The 20,163-nt window shown below is 42.3% G+C and overlaps 1 protein-coding gene across 1 annotated transcript in view; it reads left to right on the plus strand.

Annotated features, from left to right (window-relative positions):
• The window catches only part of NKPD1 (NTPase KAP family P-loop domain containing 1), a 104,638-nt gene that overhangs the window by 77,859 nt on the left and 6,616 nt on the right, over positions 1 to 20,163 (plus strand). The gene's annotated exons all lie outside the window — the stretch shown is intronic.

Below are 20,163 nucleotides of genomic sequence, written 5' to 3' on the forward strand. Positions count from 1 at the left end.
GCAATATCAGCAGGGGAGAAATAGTTTTCAATGTGGGGTGCGCAGGTTGGATTCTCTTATCGAATCGCCTTTGGTTCGTTATCTTCAGGAGAGAGGAGCAGGGAGGGGTGCATTTTCAGGACCCTATAATTTACCCGTGCAAGATGCATTTTCGAATTTTCAGACAGCTGTCTGTCATTCACAGGCATAGATCCTGCCCTTTCTACTCTCGTCACACAGTACGAGTGGATGTAAGCACATGTGATTTATTGCCTTGGCTTCAGTAAGTCTTATAATGCTAATCGTGTGTTATTTTTATTGTACTGAGACCCCTTTGCACGCAAACCTCCCCCACTGTGACACCCTAGGCCCTGGCTGCAGATTACTGGCTTCTTTAGAAGTGGAGCTGCTGTATTTGTTCCGTCACGAAATTGATCTTGTTGATACCTGTCATGTTTGTGACAGAGTAACCCCATCTGCCAAACTCTAAATCTTCTTTTACAAATTTCATAGCTCTCATTTAAGCATAGATTATTTGCTGATCTTGTTGACCCTAACTGACTTAATGCTAGTAACAAAGTTGCCTCAAACCACACACTTCAATCAATCAATCAATCAGCATTTGTAGAGCACAGCACTATCACCCTTTGGGTATCTGGGTGCTAGGGTGCGAGATCTCAGTCGAAAAAAAGGCAGGTCTTGAGTTTCTTTCTGAAGTCTGCAAGGGAGGGTGCTGTTTGGAAGTGGAGGGGCAGGCTGTTCCAGGTCTTAGCGGCAATGTAGGAGAAGGAGCGGCCACCGCTGCGATGGATTTGGTGTGAGTGTGCGAGGGCTAGTGAGGATGTGTGCAGGTTTCTGGGTGGTTGGTGGAAGTTCAGTCAGTGGTTGATGTATGCTGGACCTTGATCGTGTAAGGTCTTGCAGGCGTGCTGGAAGACCTTGAACTGTCAGCTCTTCTGGATGGGGAGCCAGATGAGGTTTCTGAGGTGGAAATAATGTGGGCCCATTTGGGAAGGTCCAGGATGAGTCTTGCTGGCATGTTCTGTATAGTCTGAAGTCTTTTGAGGAGCTGATGGAGATGCTGGTGTAGATTGTGTTGCTGCAATTGGGGCGGCTGGTGACGAACATTAGCCTGTTTAGGCTGGTGACGAGGGCCTGGGTGAGCTGGGTGACGGTTGTTCTGGTGTTGACTGGGATCTGAATATTCTGCGCTGTATGCGGAGGGTGTGGAAGCAGGAGGAGGCAACTCAGTTGATCTGTTGCTTCATGGTCAGTTCACTCTTGACGATGATGCCGGAGTTTCGTGTGTGGTCTGTTGGTGTGGTAGTGGTTCTGAGTTTGGCTGGGCACCAGCTGTGATCCCATATTGATGTGTTTTTCCTGAAGATTAGTACTTCTGTTTTATCTGAGTTGAGTTTGAGGCAGTTTGTTTTCACTTGTAATGTCAATCGATGGCACTCTCTATAAGTCTAGGCCATCCTGCTGTTGAGGAATGAGTGAAATACATTTCTTGATCCTATTCTTTGGGCTAATACTTGTGAGGCTTTAACAAACTACTTGAGTGTGAATGAAAATGAGGGTATGCCCTGGCATACAAATGGGGATGCCGCAAAAGTGGAGACCAGTGGAGAGCTTACAGCCCACAGGACCTCCTTTGTGAGAGTGCCAGAGAACAAATGTTTAGACTATGAAGCTGGGATAGCCAGACTAGAGTCCGAACACAACGGTAACGGCTCCAGAAGTTCATATTGAGAATTGCACAGATTAAGTGGGAAATGAGGGCCCTATTAACAAATGATGCAGTCCTCAAATAGAAAGATAAAAGACACAAGGGATTATGGGAAAAGTGGACAAGACCAGCAGTCTGTTAGCATAGCAAACACGATAGACCAAAACGCGCAGCTACTTATGTTCTATTAAAGACCATACAAGGCTACTTGAATTTTGTATGTGGTTGTCATGTGGCCTTTGTGCAGTTTTACTTCTCTATCAGGTACACCCATGAAGAAAATCTAGAGGGAATGTGTCTCCCCCAATCCCTTAGGATTTCATAGAAGGCTTTGATAATCAATTTGTGAATGAAGTCCACCAGGCCATTATAACACTATAAAAAACAAAAGGCACCGGGCCCTGTGGTTTTATGGCCTCTATAGTGCATTTAGCAACATATTAAGTCCCCCCTACCCCAAACCTGTTTTGTAAATTATTTTTCTGATACTGGGGCAGTGACCCTAGTAATGATATAATTCACTCTTGCACTATTATGAAAGCTAAACAAGGTCCCTGAGTCTTGTATCTCATACAGACCAAGCACGCGCCTGAAAAGTGATGTACATTTTTTTACCAAAATGCTTACAACTAGGGATTTCGGTAAACAAATATAACTGACCAATCCTGGTCCCTCCTATTCGGGGTGGTGGTGGGGGTGTTATAAGAGGCATATAAACTTTAGATAATACCACGGTAGCTATCAATGTTCTGGACAACCCCACACCTCACAACTGATATGTCATCCAGAGGCTCCTTCTTTCGCTGGACACAGAGAAGGTATTTGATAGAGTAGACTGAGGATACCTTTCTAAAATTATTGACAAATCAGGCTTGGGCTCTAGGATGCTTCCTTTATTAAAGCCGATTTTATGCACCCCTCCACCAAACTGAAGATACACCCTTGGTTGTCTGACTCTATTACCTTATCTAAACGCACAAGGCATGGCTGCCCACTGTCACCCTTGAGCCCATATTTATACTTTTTGAGTGCCGCATTTGTGGCGCTTTTTGACACAAAAACGGCACAAACGTACAAAATAAAATTGTATTTTGCAAGTTTGCGCCGTTTTTGCGTCAAAAAATCACGTAAATGCGGCGCTAAAAAAGTAAAAATATGGGCCTTGGTGTTTTCCTTGTCAATGGAGCCTTCCATACAAAATGTCATGTTGACTCAGATGATCATGAGAGTAGCTACAAAGGACAGCTGAATACAATTACTTCTATGTGGAATGTGTGCTTTCCACGCAGTACCTAGCTGCAAACTAAATTATTGGAAATTGAGAGAAATGAGTGTGTCAAAAGCAGGAGAGGATAGTATGGAGAGGTGAAGTCATATGAATGTGAGTGGGCCTAATTAGGTACAGATTATCATGTTGTAATTCTAAATCCCACCACACACAAAGTTTACAACAATAATGTTCAGCCTCTACTAGAGACACTACATAAAGAACTATAAAGAAGAGGTAGTCTTGAAATCTTATGAATAGGAGGATACACTGCACAAAATGAATTCCTTCTACTCTCCACCATGATTGAGCTACCTGTCTTCCTTGAACCCAGTACTTGGGAACTCAGAATGTAAGCCTCCCATAACAGATAAAGGGTACACAGGTTAGGCTGGAGGTTGAGTTCCTACACTACGCTCCTTATTTTATAATGTTACCATAAAAAGAAGGGAATCTTTTCATAGGGACGGAGAAATGTCTGTAGACCCAGTTCCTGCAATGGTCATACCAAAAACAGTGAAGCAAGGCAGGAGCAATGAGACCAGGAGATTTTTTTTTCAATGGAGATATTACAAGGGCCATAAAGCTTTCACAGTGAGCTGTCCCATTCAGTCTCTCCCATATCAGAAAATGGTATACAGAGCTAAGGGAAGATATTTCTGAAAGCACCTGGACCTTCAATTGGCAGGAGGTAGCGAAGTCCTCTATATGTACTCAATATAAAGAAAGTGCTTATAAAGTCATACTGCATTAGTACTTCATTCCAATAAGATTGAAAGCTATATTTGTGGGTTTCAAACACATGCTGGAGAGGGTGAGATGAAGATCCTACCATCATATGTGGTGGTTTTGTGAAAGCATCAAAGGCTTTTGGAACAAAAGTTAGTCTCACTGATTGTGTAATTATGAGGTGCTGATGAAGAGGGCCTACTGACACGCTGATTTTGCAACTTCTATTTGCTGCCAGACTAACCATTGCACACACATGCAAAGACACAGACACTACTACTGTGAGTCTGTGGTAGATTCCAAATCAAATTTGGAATTTATGACTTTCACCCACACAATATCTGTGACATGCTTCATCATGGAGTCTTCAGTCCAAAATGAAGGGGCATCTGGATGGCTCAACCTGTGTAAGGGAGCACTTGATAATCTAGATCTGAGGGATCTTCTGTAAGTTTTTTCTTAAAATTACCTAGTTGGATATCCCATTTAGTATGTTTGTTACTGGGGTCCTCTGGTAAGATTAAAAACATTAATGCATTCAGGTTGATGCAGGAAGGCAATTATTACTCTATCGTATAAAGGTTTAAATGTTATGGATGTTTTATTTCCCAGGTGGTCAGAGGGCCTTTATCAGGGCCAAATATCCCTAGCAGTTCATTTGTTTTTGTGAACTCGTCATCTGTAGTTCACTTGTTTTAGGATATAAACACTACGGCATACATACATTTATGTATCCGTACACTCCAGATGGAATAAACTAGGTTGTTCTCTGTGACTGCAGTGATATAAAAAAATAAGAACTGTTTAGAGTATTTTATTTGATAAGAAGGCAGTCTTGAATGCATACTCTCCAAATGAATATGTTTTTTCATACCAAATGTGGTGACTTTATAGCAAACCAAACTCAGTGATAGTAGTTTCTGATAAGGGAGGGAAAGGGTAGAAGAAAACAGGGTTATCACCCCTAGCCTTTGTCAGAAATGCAATTACTTCATCAAAGGAAGAGGCTGTGAATTGCACTTCTCCTGTTTCTCGCCCCTAAACATTGATGAGAGCGAGACAGTGTTTTCTATTTGATAGCCGCCCTCATACGATGTTGTTTGGTCATATGCTGCTAAGTCCTGGAGTCAGGGGCATGTTTCACAAATGTATGATGTGTGTTCTGTCTCTCACATGTAGCAGTCAGCCAACTAGTTGGTCGTTTTGTCACACGGCACATGACAAGGTTATTTTTTAGTTGTTCATGTCATTATTGGTGCACAATGGATGTGTATAATGATCTGAAGAAATGTCACCAACTTCCAAATGGTAAGGTTAATACTCAGTGAAGTCTAAAAAATATGGCTGCCTTTTATTTTGTAATGGCATAATATTGTTTAGACCACATCCAGTCTGCATTCTAGGTTTTAAGAGAAAATAGCGTGTAGTACAGTGTAGTTTTCATTTTGTACATCTTTTTTTTAATTTATAATAGTATTCCAGTACTTTCTAGGTACTACAGTGATACTCATGACCTTCTTTTGAAAGAAAAAGGGAATAAAGTAATAAAACTACTTTTTTCTACCTTTATAGACTTAGCTAAATTGCCTCATTCCTTCCTATGCACTTCTAAAACAGTACTAGGCTATATTGCCCCATAAAACGCAGACTGAGTGTGATCTAGTACAGTAGTAGTACAAAATCTTTATTCGACTTTCAACAAGTCATAAAAGACATAACAGTCATAAAAGATCTCCAATTATGATACATACATTTCAATATATAATAAAAAGTCGAGTAGGTAAAATAATAAAAAATGTAAAAGCACACAACAATAAATCAGTCTAGTATATCAATATCAATATCAATAATATCAATAATATCAATAATATCAATAAATAAAATAAAAAACCCTATCACAATAAGTTACAATTCGATCACCTCCCCCATAGATTTCCTTATCCTTAATACAGAACATAAAAAATTAGCTAAGATTCCGCACATCTCTAGAGAAGATAGTGACTGGAGACAGACATAGGCTGTGCGACACTGGGGAGATTAATTGACCTTAAAAGCGGAACAACTAGACGCTTCCTCTGGCAGGCGTAAAAATTACAGAATAAAACCACATGGATTGTAGATTGAAGTGTTTTTGCATCACAGGGACATGGTTTTAACACAGTGGTCCAATCGTTCTTAATTGGAAATGAAACTAGACGATGGAATGTGTCTAGCCTAAATCTTGTAAGAACGTAACGGTGGCGAGGGAGTACCACGTTTGCCAAGTACGGCTGCATGCCCTCAGCCGTCAGAATTATTTGATTATAAATGACTGAGGTTTTTTTTTTATTCCACCTCCCAATGTATGTCTTCTAGATAGTTTAATGCCAAGATACTCAGGTCCTTCCTGGATATCTTCCGCAAAGAGACTGGGTTTGTATAGTAGTCTTGCTTGCCCATTTTTTCGAAAAAAGGTCATAATGTATTTTAACCATGGTACCCTTGATGTATATAATGATTTCGTACAGTCGGTCAAGATAGCCTTATTAAAACTGGTGTGTTCCGAAGTCCAGACTTTATGCCATAGTAGTAGTGGCTGGATCTTTATCAAGTCTGCAATGTAGGGAACCCCGAGTTCCGAGTGTGTGACATACGATGAGGTGCCTTTTGGTACCCTCAACAGATGTCGTAGGAAGTCATTTTCCACTGTCTGCACTAGATCACAGTTTGTATGTCCCCAAATTCCTGCCCCATATGTAACGGCGGGAATACACTTGGCTTTATAGATCTTTATCATGTTAGGTGGTGTAATCCCCCCAAGCTTTTTGGAGAAGAGTCGTAGTGCCATCGTTGTTTTAATCAGGTGTACTCTCTTCATCTTCCTGCAGTTGGCCCAGGAACCCAGCTTATCAAATGTTATGCCCAGATATGAAAAGGTTTGCGCGATTTCGACCTTGCTGTCTAAAATGGTGGTGTTATAAGTCTTGCCGCGCTTCCTTCCGCAGTTCATGATAAAGGTTTTGGAGCGATTGACAGTAAGTCCCAGCTGTGTCATGTATGTAATGCAGGTTGTTAGAAGTTTCTGGAGAGCTATTGGGGTCCTGGCCATTAATACTGCGTCGTCTGCGTAAAGTAATGCTGGAACAGGTTGCTTATCTATTTGTGGTACATCTTTACACCTAGTGGCCAATTCTTTGTCTAGATTGTTTATATACATTGAAAACAGGAACGGAGCGAGAACGCAGCCTTGGCGCACTCCTCTGTGTAGACCAAAGGGGCGAGTACATTCCCCTTTTAGGCCGTACCTCACTCTTGCTCTGCACCCTGTGTACATTTCGCGGATAAATTGAATTAAGGCTAGTTCCACCCCCATGCTATTTAAAATGTCCCACAATTTATCATGGATTACACAGTTGAAAGCTGATGATAAGTCAATAAAGGCCAGGTACAGATTGTCTGTTCTAATCTTAGTATACTTTCCAATGATGAGACTTAAATTTAAACTTTGTTCTACTGTTCCGATTCCTTTCCGTAATCCATACTGGACCGGGGATAGAACGTTCTTTTCCTCTGCCCATGATTGCAGCCTATTCAGGATTATTCTCCCTGCTAGTTTAGCTGTTGTGTCCAGCAGGGAAATTGGCCTGTAGCAGGCTGGATTAAGGCGGTCACCCTTTTTATATATTGGAATTATGTTGGAGACTCTCCAAGATGGTGGGGGTCTGCATGTGCAGATAGCCCTCAACGTCTGCGTCAGTACAGGCCCCCACAGCTCAATATTGGCCTTAAATATATCGATCGGAACGCCATCAGGGCCTGGCGCTTTCCCTGATTTGCTTTCAATTATAGCTTCCTCTACCTCCTTAAGGCTAAATTGGGGGGTTATATCTAGGCGCGGACCTTCCTGGTGATCGTGGTCATGTGTATGGTCTAATAAATCACTCGTCAGTGAATATATATTAGAGAAATGTGCTACCCAATCTTCTTCGGAGATGGCGATTTCCATCCTAGGAATGTCTCTGTCCCCTAACACGGGGGAATTTATTGTCTGCCAGAAAAGTATATTATCTTTCTTACGACTTGCTATATGGAGGGTTTCCCACAAGTTTGTTTTTATAGTCAATTTCCTTTCCTTTATTGCTGTCTTATATTCCTGTCTGCGTTTACGTACGTCACTCACGCATCTTGCGATCTAAATAAAATGGCTGCCTTCTAATTTTGTAAGGGCTTTCGTTATCCAAACATATACTGTTTTGGTATTGATATGTACTGAGATATACCGCATAATTACTGTGGTAATCCGCTGCACAATATGTCACTAAGATCTGTGTCTTATAACTTTAAACCTATTGAACCAATTTAGATCTAATACCAAAAGGACCCTTTCCACCCCATAATCTATATTTCTACAAATTTTCCATGCAACCATTTTCCTGTTGCGTTTATTTAAACAACATTCTAAGACATAACACTCCACTCCACTGCAAGACATGGCATTCCACTCTAGGACATGCCACTCCACTCTACGACAGTCAACTCCAGTCTATAACACTCCTTGTCACTCCACTTTCTGACATACCAGTCACATCTACCACATGTTGGTCCATTCTACCACATGCCACTCTACTTGATGACATGCCACTCCACTCTATGACACGCCACACCACTCCACTCCACTCTTCGACACCACATGACATGCCACTCCACTCTACAATACACCACTCAACTCTACCAAATGCCACTCCACTCTACGACATGCTAGTCCACTCTACGACATCCTAGTTAACTCTACACCAGTGGTTCCCAAACTTTTTTGACTCGTGGCTCCCTTTATTTATTGACCGTTGGCCACGGCTTCTCATTATGCTACTTTTTCTTGGCAAGTGGGGGGATGTAATCCTGGCCTCAGGAGTACTTCCATTTTTCTTCCCAAAATAATTGGGATAAAGCTGTTGAAGGTATTATAATTGCAGAGGTAACATAATAAAAATATAACAGTTGTTTAAAAAAAGAAACTTAAATTAGTTAAGTCAGAAACAATACTCTTCATCAGTGGGGTATCCACATGGAATTTTTTTTAACTATTTTTGGCTTTAAAAAATTGCCTCTAGGCTTGGGGTTCACTCCTGGGAACCAAGTTGAGGGGGAGCTAGGTAGGGGACGAAAGAAATAATTCTCATTGATATCTTACGTAATATCACTTCAGTCAGTTGTTTTCAGTGTCCTGACATTTGGTGTCTTGCGAATTAGTGTCAAGTTACAGAACACAGGGCTCAGATATCAATATAATTATAGTATATTTCAAGAAAAAGGTACTGGCCACTTGAAATGGAAATATAAATGTGAATGTACTCAATAACCTAAGGTACCCATTAGGTACTGAAAAGTGCAACTTCTTTCCCATTAAACGTGTTGACCACTTCAGAGAAGTCCAGGTACTAGATTTAAAGAAGTGAAGGTACGCTGTACTGGATAGCGCCATTTAAAGGACTGGTCTGTGATTTTCTGATATAAAAAAGTAAAACATACCCAGATAGTGGATGAGTCACCAAAGGCCTAACTCAGCAGAACGCCGCAAAAACGCTGGATGAATTCAAAGAGGCTGCATCTATTGTTAAATGAAGAGTATTAAAAATGTGTGTTTAGTCATAGGGGATGGCAGAGGCAGGTCAAGCAGTGCCTTTTAACCACACTGTTAACTATTATTGCTAGGAAGAGTGGAGACGGGGTAATAAAGGTGTTTATCCAATTAAGTAATGTGTGAAGCTTACCATTTAAATCTGTATAGGTCACTCGACCAAACAATACTGAAATTAGACCGCATCTTTAAGCTAAACTTCTCCAGTGGACACAGTTACTGGATTAAAAATGCTTCAAAATGAATGTCAAGTACACCCCAGACAACTCCAAATCATCATGCAAGCAAATTAGGTCACCAAATGTAAACTAAACTCTTTCATCCTACACATTTCCTGGCTAATCAAAATCAAAACTTGCCTGAAACCAAAGACTCCTTCCTGCTGACTCAGGCCATAATGAGACACTGGCAACACTAGCTAGCTGGTGCCACTATCATTATTTCACAGAGCAGCACAAGTTTACACATACAGCAGAGAGAAGTAGGAAACTGGCGGTGGACGCTCATTAGCAGTGACCGGCGGCAGCCTAAGTCAGTGTGGAGGGGTTTAGTGGTGCAATTGCAGGTTCAGGAGAGCACCTTCTGTGCGTGACAACTTCCACCCCATAGGAACAAAAGGGACGAGTAGATCTGATGACTTAAACTGGAGATATTACTTAAGAATAAGCCGGGCCTTGAGAGTAACAGATAAATAGAGCTTAGAGTCATCATCTCCCTAAACACCTGCACTCACAGTAGTGTACACTCAGGTGTGCTCTCCATCCCAGAGGCTCTCACTGACCAACATTTTGGGTAAATATAATCCTCAGATTGCCAAGTGTTCTGCTGTTGTGCTTCTCACCATCAGCCAGTTGTTCTGGTAATGTAGCCCAGGAGAATGTTGTATTATGGGACATGTATTTTTTTTCTCAATACAGTTGTGCGCTGAAAACCCCTGGCAACAAGCTGCCGTCAAATGAAATGTGCTGATGGCACTTTTGGCCCAAGTGCCTAGGTTTTTTTTATACATTTGCTAAACAGTGCCATCAATGACCAAACAGTGTTCATACCCACCATTAAATTAATTCTTGGTTAAACTGCTAATCTTGATTTCCCACAAGTGACAGAGGCTAAGGCTAAAAGCAGTATTGGTGGAAGGAATGTTAGTTCATGATTGTCACGAATACTGTGTCGCCCAGTGATCTCAAGTCTCTGTACTTACTCATGTGCCGCCCAGTCTCCACTGAAACAATTAAAACTATTAGTGGTCACTAGAACTCTTGCGAAAATGTAGTTTCCTCAGATAAGGGGGCATCAGAGACGGGCACTCTCAGGGATGTGAAAACTTTATAATTTGCGTTTACAAACTGAATTATTTACCTGCCACTGAAGTGAACCAGGTTGTTTCTGTTTTGAATCATATCATTTATGTTTCTGGCACCCACTGATGCATCTGTTGTTTTTTTATCTTGTTCACAGCGTCATCTGGTGGAGAAATGACTGCATTTAACATTATTAAGTTGTTTAAGAAACCTGATGCTGTAACCTGTTTAAAAGGCCGACACGATTCCTGTAAACGTAGAGGAATTAACCTTAGTTAAACGTTAAATGCACGTGTCAAGCACGTCCCTTTCAGATTCCATGCGTCTTGCACAGAATCATTTCTGCTGGCATCGAGCGAGCTACTATACAGTCCAAGTGGTTCTGAAACTGTATGCTTGGTGTGCATCTCTTCACGTTGCCCCTGGATAGTTTTGTTGGCGCACCAGGGTGCCTCAGCGCACAGATTGGGAACCGCTGCTCTACACCATTCCACTCTACACCCATTCACTCGAAGACACTGTACAACACGCCACTCTGATACGCCACTCCACTCTACAAGACACCAGTCCACACTATGACAGTCCACTCAGCCCTATGATACTCAACTTTACAACATGCCACTCCACTCAACGATATCCCACTTCACTCTACATCACTCTCACCTATGCCCCTCCACTCTAAGATACTGACCGACATGCCACTCTGACACACAACTGTAGTCTACTGTACGACACACCACTACACTCACCACTACTATACTCCACTCTATGCCCCTCCATTGCAGCCCACTGTACTCCACTCTACAACACGTCACTCTACTCTATGGCACTCCACTCCACTCTACTACATGGTACTCCAATCTACAACATGCCACTCTACTTCACGCTACTCCACTCTATGACACTCTACTCCATAACACTTAATACTCCGCCACTCCAGAATACTGTACTTCAGTATAAGCCAATCTATAACACTCTACTCCATTCTCTGTCACTGTATGAAATTCTACTCCACTCTACGTGAGTCTACGCCGCTCCACTCTACAATAGTCCACTGTATGCCACTCCACTCTATGCCACTCTACTCTATACTAATCCACTCTATGCCACCCCACTCTACACCACTCCATTCTACACCACTCTACTTTATGCCTCTCCATTCTACACTAGTCCACTGTACGTCACTCCACTCTGTGCTGTAACACTGTACACCAGGACACTCTATACCACTTCACTGTACGCCACTACTCTCTACTCCACTATAGGACCCTCTATTCCACTTTATGCCCCTCCACTCTTCCACACTCTGCTCCACTGTATGGTACTCCACCGTACAACATGCTACTCCAGTATATCCCACTGTACAACACTCTACTCCACTCTTTGTCACTTCACAACAGTGTACTCCACTCTATGCAACTCCCTGTATGCTAGTCCACCCAACTTTACTCCACTCTATTTTATGACACACTACTTCACTCTAAGCCGCTCCATGCCACCCAACTCTATGACACTCTGTCACTCCATTCTACCACACTCTACTCTACTCTGTCACTCCATTCTACCACACTCTACTCTACGCCACCCCACTCTACAAGACTTTATTCTACTCTATGCCACTCAACTCTACGACACTTTCCAACACTCCATTAAATTATATGACACATCACTCCACTATGTGATACTTTACTCCACTCCGCACTTCACCACTACACTCAACTCCACTGCACTCTACTCTACTATAAGGCACTTCACTCTATGCAACTGCACTCTATGATACTCTTCTCCACTCTATGCAACTCCATTCACAACACTCTATGCCACTGTGCATCACTCTATTCCACTCCATGCCCCTAAACTCCACTCTACAATACTCTACTCCACTCTGTCCGCTAAACAACACTCTGCTTCACTGTATGCCACTCTACTCGTTTGCCACTCTACTCTACTCTACGACACCCCACCCAACTCCCTGTATGCCACTCCATCCCACTTTACTCCACACCACTCTGTGACACACTACTCTACTATAATCCACTCTACTCCACTCCAAGCCATTCTTTGCCATGCAGCTCTAAAACACTCTATTCTATACTACGTTACCACACTGTATGACACTCTACTCTATGCCACTCCACTCTACAAGACTATACTCCAGGCTATGCAACTGCACCACTGTATGACATCAGTCTGTACAACACCCCACTCTACACCACTCTGTTGTATGCTACACCAATCTATTCTGCTCTGTGACACTCTACTCCACTCCGCGACACTCTATGCACCTCCACTCTACCTCACTGTACTCCACTGTATGGCAGGCCTCTGTACAACACTCAACACCAGTTTATGCCACTGTATGATACTTTCCTCCATTATATGCCACTATGCACTCCAATCTACAATACTCTATGTAACTCCTTGTATACCTCTCCATCCCACTTTACTCCACTCTACTGTATGACATACCACTCAACTTTTCTCTGCTTTAGTCCACTGCACTCTATGCCCCTCTATGCCTCTGGACTCTATGAAACTCTATGCCAGTCTACTCTACCATACTCTACTCAGTGCCACTCCACTCTACAATACTCTACACCAATCTGTGCCACTCCACTTTACAACACTTTCCTACTGTTGGAAAGTGGATTATTAGTAGGAGTAGGTATTCACCTACCACTAGCAATAAAGCCAGGTAATGCAATATTATGTCCAGTCAAGGTCTCAGTACATTAGCCCCTGTCTCAGCCCTTGGTAGCTGACTGTGAGCAGGCAGGCTTAACTCAGGGGACAGGCATGTAAAGCATTTAAAAACACCAATACATTAAACAAGTAAGACACACATAATAAAAGTCCCACACCAATTTATACAAATAGGAAATATGTATATCTTTAAAATTACACGAGAACGACCAAATTCCAACATAGGCATCTGGAGATATTCATTTTTAAAGATTAAACACTTTCTACCGCTTAAAAACCTATAGCACCAACTTGGAACATTTGGTCGCGCTGGATTGAGACAAAGTCAAAGTTTAAGGCCAAACACAATGGAGCCCTGGTCGGATACACTAAGCAGGAGATGCAGTTCACAATTTTACCTTCAAACTTGGAAACTTTTCTGGAGGATTTTCTCTCGACTTTGTGCGGACCCCTCCAGCAGTCCGAATTTAATGCAACATCATCAGATTGCTTCTCCGCATGGCCCGTTCAAATCCTGGAAGTCTGGAGCTCCAGAGCTTTCATTGGGATGAACCTGAAATCCAGGCTGGTTCGCAGTTGAAGGAAGTCGCATTGACTCTTGACGTCGAGTCATCCACTTAATGGAGCTTTTTTCATAAGTTGCTCCAAACGTCTCCAAACTACTGGAACTTTGTCCTGAAGTTCTTCTTGAGGGTTCAAAGTGTCCAAATCACAAATCCAAGAGTCTAGAAGCTCTCAGATGGTCCTTGGAAGTTTGGAACTGCAATTCCCACAATGCACCTGGCCAAATCCTTAAAAGGCCACTGGATGCACTTGAGGGAGATGGTGCAGGTAAGCTATGGTAACCTGTGGCTTTTAGTGGGAGTGGACTCTTTAATCATTTTGGCAGCAAGGCAGAGTCCTCAAGGCTGTAGTTTCCAGTGTGCAGCAGGGGCAATCTTCCAGAGTGCAAATCTTTGGCGTGAAGATCAGGGTTCTAGCAGGGCAGTCCTTTCCCTTGTAGTTTCAGGTTGCAGTTATGAGTTGCTATACCGCTCTCTCACCTGTATTCAATGATCTGGGATGACAAGTTGGCAAGCATGGAGGCACCCCTGTCCAATTAGGTACAGGGGGGACACCCAAAAGCATGACAGCTTCCTCTAAAGTGTGGCATATTCTTGTCCCACAAAGAAAGCACTGCACTTTAAAATCCAAGGTGGTGGATTTCTCTCCAGGAGAGTAAGAACTTACTGGTGGGGCTCATTTCACCCCCCTCTAGACCTTCTGCAAGCTCTCTTCCTGGGTCTAACATTTGGCTGGGAGGTACAGAAAGATAGGGTAGGCCTGGCTGGCATTCCTTACTGTCCTGCTCTCCTTGAAGCCCAGTTTGATTTGCCGAGCCCCCTCTCTGGCCTGTTCTCTGCAGCTGCAGAACTGCCCTCATCAGATAACCTCTGCTCTATGCATGCCACTTATCACCTAATCAAAGCAGCTTGGCTAAGGCGGACCAATCAGGAGAGGCTGCTAGAAGGCTGGATTTTAGCTCCCAGAAAAGAAAGTCCTATAACTTCTCATCTGTATTAGTTATAATAAATTCACCAGTGGCAAGTTATTGGATTTATCATTACCAAAATTGTGCATCCTTGAATGATATTTTGAGCACCTTCCTAGCAATATTTATACTTAAATAAAATATTCTAATGTTATCCTATGGAGTTAAGTATCTAGAATAGGGGAAAATGAAAGTGGCAGTTTTTCCCTCACCAGGACATATGAAACATCTTTTATAATGTCCCTGCTTATAGTTACATGGCACCCAAACACTGGGGCATATAGGGGAGACCTCAGAGGTCACCTATAAGTACAAATAAGGTAGATTACCACTTTGGAAGTACCTTTAATTCCAAAGTTGAATGTGCATATATTTTAGTTTTAAAGGCAGTCTGCAAAATAACAGCAGGCAACACAGCAGTGCACATTTTAGTGCAGGAAATCTACTGGGCCTCTAAACCTCCCTGCCCTATTATATTCTAGGGACGTATAGGTAGTTTAAATCCCCTTGCCTTATTTTATACTAGGGACTTACAGGGGTCTGTCATTGCCAATTGTAATTATACCTAATTACTATATACATTTTCAATCAGAGCACTGGCCCTGGGCCTGGTTAGCAGAGCACAGGGCACAGTTAAAGTCAGTTACCACCAGTATCGGTCCCCGACAAAAACTGGGGGTGAAGTTTGTCACATCAACACTGTACAACACTTCACTCCACTGTGTGACACGCCACTCCACTATATGGCATTATATTCCACATTATCATTCACCATGCACTCTACTTCATTCCACACTCCTCTAATGTATGACACACAACTTCTATCACACTTTACTCCACTGTACGCTATGCCACTCCACTCTACGATACTTTACCCCACTCTACGCCACTGCACAACACTGCACTCTATGCCACTCCTCTCTACAACACTCTACTCCACTCTATGCCACTCCACTCTACTCCACTGTATTCTGTGCCACTCCACTCAACTCTATTGCACATCACACAACTCCACTCCGTGCTACGCCACTCCACTCTACTCCACTGTACACCACTTTACCCCACTGTACGCCACTATACAGCACTCCACTCTATGCCGTTCTATGCTACAACACCCTATTACACCTTTTTCTACTGTATGACACTGCTCCACTCTGTGGCCCTACACACCACTCTCCTCTATGCCACTGTATGTCACTCTGCGATACTCTACTCCACTGTATGACCCTCTACACAACCCCCTGTATGCCACTCCATCCCACTTACTCCGCTCCACTCTGTGACACACTACTCCACTCAAGCCCACCTTGCCACTCTATTCCACTCTGCTCTCACCACTATGTGCCACTTGATTCAACGACAATCTATGCCACTCACTCAACTCTATCACACTCTACAACACTCTACTCGAGGCCACTCCACTCTACAAAACTCCACTCCACTTTATGCCACTCCACTTTACTCGACTCTAGGACACTTTCCGACATGTTACTCTACTCCACTGTACAGCCCACCTTTCCAACTTATGACATTTTGTTCAACTCTATGCTATGCCACTCCACTCTACGTCATTCCACGCTAATCCACTCTATGACACTTTGCTCTACTCTATGCTGCTCCACCCTATGACACTCAGCTCCATCCTGTTCCACTCTACAACACTAAATTCCACTATATGTCACTGTATGTCAGACTATTTGACAACACTCCACTGTATGACACTACACTGTACTATACAAAACTCCATGCCAAAACATTCTACTTCACTGCAAGCCCCTTCACTCTATGTCACTCTACTCTGCTGTATTCCACTCCACGACACTCAACTGTACAACACTACACGGAACAACACTTGGTGATACTCTATGACACTCCACTGTATGACACTCCACTGTCCAACACAGTACTCCACTCTACAACACTATTCTCCATTATATACCACTCTACGACACTCTGTTCAAGGACACTCCACTCAAAGACACTCCATGAAATGACACTCCACTCAATGACACTGCACTCGACAACACTCCACTCCACAATTTGAAACAAGTTCTTATAAAAATAAAAAATATTGAAATTCAATTTAAAAACAAAGGTTAAAGCTTAGTTAACAGTTAGGAAAACAATATTTGTGCTTTCTATACAAAGCCAACTTAAACTACACTAAAACTTGCAACTTCTCCATGCAATGCTTATATCCTTTTATATTACATCACTTGTATGTGATAACATTCCTAACACGCCTGATGACATGTCTAATCAAATCATTTATGAGAATACTGTGCACGGTAGGTTGGTGGGTTATATTTAATGTAGTCTGGCTAACAAATTCACAACACTATGTACAGAGGTGCACGAGTAATAGGATGTTTTGGACGGGGCAAAAGTTATAACTGTACGTTATAACTATAAGTTTAGAATTTCTAATGTTTTTGTAGTGTAAGTTGGTTTTGTATAGAAAGAATAGATGACTTTTCTAAACTATAACTAAGATTTAACCTTTGTTTTTTTCATTGACTACATACACACACAGGTACACACACAAACTCACCCATTTGCGTCCTCCATATATCTATAGATCTGGCATGGCTATAGGGACTGCACACCAACCAATCCACAGACATGTTAGACATGTAAGTTGTGCAGTGGACATCATGTAAAAATGAAATAAAGGCTTTTCAAAATCCAGAAAACTGTATTTCTGTAACATACAGAAACCTTTCATCAAAGTACATCATACTGTGTCACTGCATTGAGAAATTCTAATAATCACGACAGCTTTAAACATGACAGTGCTTGCCCCAGTCCCCCACCTTGATGACAAAGCCACTAGTGAACTAAGAGGCAAGTTACTTAACCTATGTGTGCCATATATATATATATATATATATATATATATATATATATAGACTAGATTCTTTTAGAACATAGAGCAATATTACAGCCTATCAAAACAAACACAAGAGGTTTTTGACCAGCACACATACTGAACCTATGTATTTCAAAGCGCTGTTGTGTGACAATGAAGAAAACAAGCATTTGAAATGCAATGTGTCTCGTGTTTGCTCGGGTTAGAGCTATTGGCGTTGTAAATTCCTAACTGGACTTTTCTTGCCACAAAAATTTAAAATGAAAAGTAAAACAGCTGAATAAGTGCGCTGATTCAAAGTGTCACAGCCGCCGATAGTATGAGCACGAAGGAGAGACACAAAAGGAAAAAGTTTGCTCACAGTCAAACGTATCGGCAAACATGCAATTATCCATGTGACAGTGTCGATGGCCAAGGAGGTAACTGAACAACCCTAAGGAGGGACAAATGCAAAGCATTTACCAATGTAAACAAAGGATTTTTGAAAGGCAAGCCCATGAACAGTGATAGTGATGGACGTGCGGTGGGCATGGTTAAAAGCCCACAGATAGATTACAACAGGCTAGAGCGCTTGCGCGCGGGACCTAAAAAGGGGCTTGATTGAATAAAATATTTACCTAGGATCACACAAATTTTTCATGGGGAGAAACACTTTTGGGGTTTATTGGTGCAATTCACCAACTACAAGTATATCCCTCTCTACATTGCATCAAAGGATAATGTTTTGACACTAATTCCTGGAGCATGAAGTTACAGCAAAATGTTTTGCCAGAGCTGCTTATTTGTTTCACATATTCCAGAGACCTGGAGCCCTAGCTCTGTCTTTAAGAGACACACTGGAGTCCTCGCTCTCTCCCAAGCTATTTACTGCATCACAGAGGGGGCGAGGGGAAGCTGCCTCCCTGCTGCTGTCTGCAAGGTCCTGAGACAGTGATGTATTCCCTCCTATGGCAGGAGGGCAGCTACACTGAAAACAAACTTAAAGATATATTGCGTGACAGATGAGTTTAAAAAATAGCTAGCGTGGCTCTTCAAGGAAAAATCGAGATTCTCAAAATCGCTACGTGCTGGGGGTGGGCTGGGGGCTTTCTGAGGATCGATACGTGAAGTGCATTATCATAGACTACAGATTAAAATGTGCTCTGTTTCACGACTAGAACTGATAATCTTTGTATATACTAAATGCTACATAACGGTTCTGTATACGTTCTGGTTAAAAAAAGCATATATTAATGGCAGGTGTAGCATGGCCTGCAAATATGAAACCATGCATACACTGGTTTGCAGCATACACTACAGCTACAACATGCCATCTGCATGCTATTAGTCTGCTACACACTATTGCAAGCTTAATGGTCTTCAAGAACTACAGCCTACGATTGGGAGTCTCTTTATGGTCCATAAAATATAAAATGTCACACAATAACATGGCAGGCAGTACATATCGAAAACCTACCAAGTGCGGGCTATATAGCATACATTCTGGCTATAAATGATTTACTGCATTCCACTACCAGGGTATTAACAGACTACAACATACCATTGACATGCTATTCATGGCCTGCCACATCTTAGTGATAGGATCATATGCATCAAATCTGCAATGTGGAAATACCAGTCTTGTTCTGATTATAGTCTATAAAATATAAAATGTCACACTATTAATAGTTAGCAATTGAATGTTGGTAGGCAATGCATAATCTAAAGTATACCAATGACATGCTACGTCATTTAAAGTCTTGAAGATACCACTGGCCGACTATTATTGTTTAACCAAAAAACAACAGTGACCAATTCGCCGTCTGCAGCATAGCAATGCTGCCTATATACGGTCTGCAACAAATCAAGTACATGGTTTTTACTTATAAACATGCAAATAACGTGTACATTGTATCGAATATGTTTGGTTGTGACTTGGAGCCTCATTATTAGTTGGGTTATTTCACCAGGATCAACACTTCTGGGTGAAATAAGCCAAGTCACCATTACAAGTGTGTCCGGAATCAGATTTATCGAGTTTGAGAATACTGATTATTTCAGGCCTGTCGACACCGAGCCTGTAAGGCTTGCTGCAAGGTAAGCTTACGGCCGGAAGTTGTTCGGCCCCCAGCTGTCCCCGTCAGTACTGCATAAGGAAGCAGATAATGCATCCCCCGATACACACGTGTTCCCTCTCACCCCTTACCCCCTCCCCCACCCACAACACACACACTTCCCTATCCCCTTCATCGAACAGCTGGAAGTGGAAGCAGGTAGGTAATGTCTTTGGGTTTTTTCTGCAGAATGGTGAAAGTCTTCTTCGTAAAGAAACCAGAGCTTCGGTGAGAACCTCACAATGGTCGAGCTTTGCTGTGGAGATACTTGTAGATAATTTAAATTACGCCCGTCCCATATCTTCCCATCAGATTCCAGCCACTCATAATGAGGCCCTTAGAGAG

The sequence above is a fragment of the Pleurodeles waltl genome, chromosome 9, assembly GCF_031143425.1.
Source record: "Pleurodeles waltl isolate 20211129_DDA chromosome 9, aPleWal1.hap1.20221129, whole genome shotgun sequence".
NCBI classification, from domain to species: Eukaryota; Metazoa; Chordata; class Amphibia; order Caudata; family Salamandridae; genus Pleurodeles; species Pleurodeles waltl.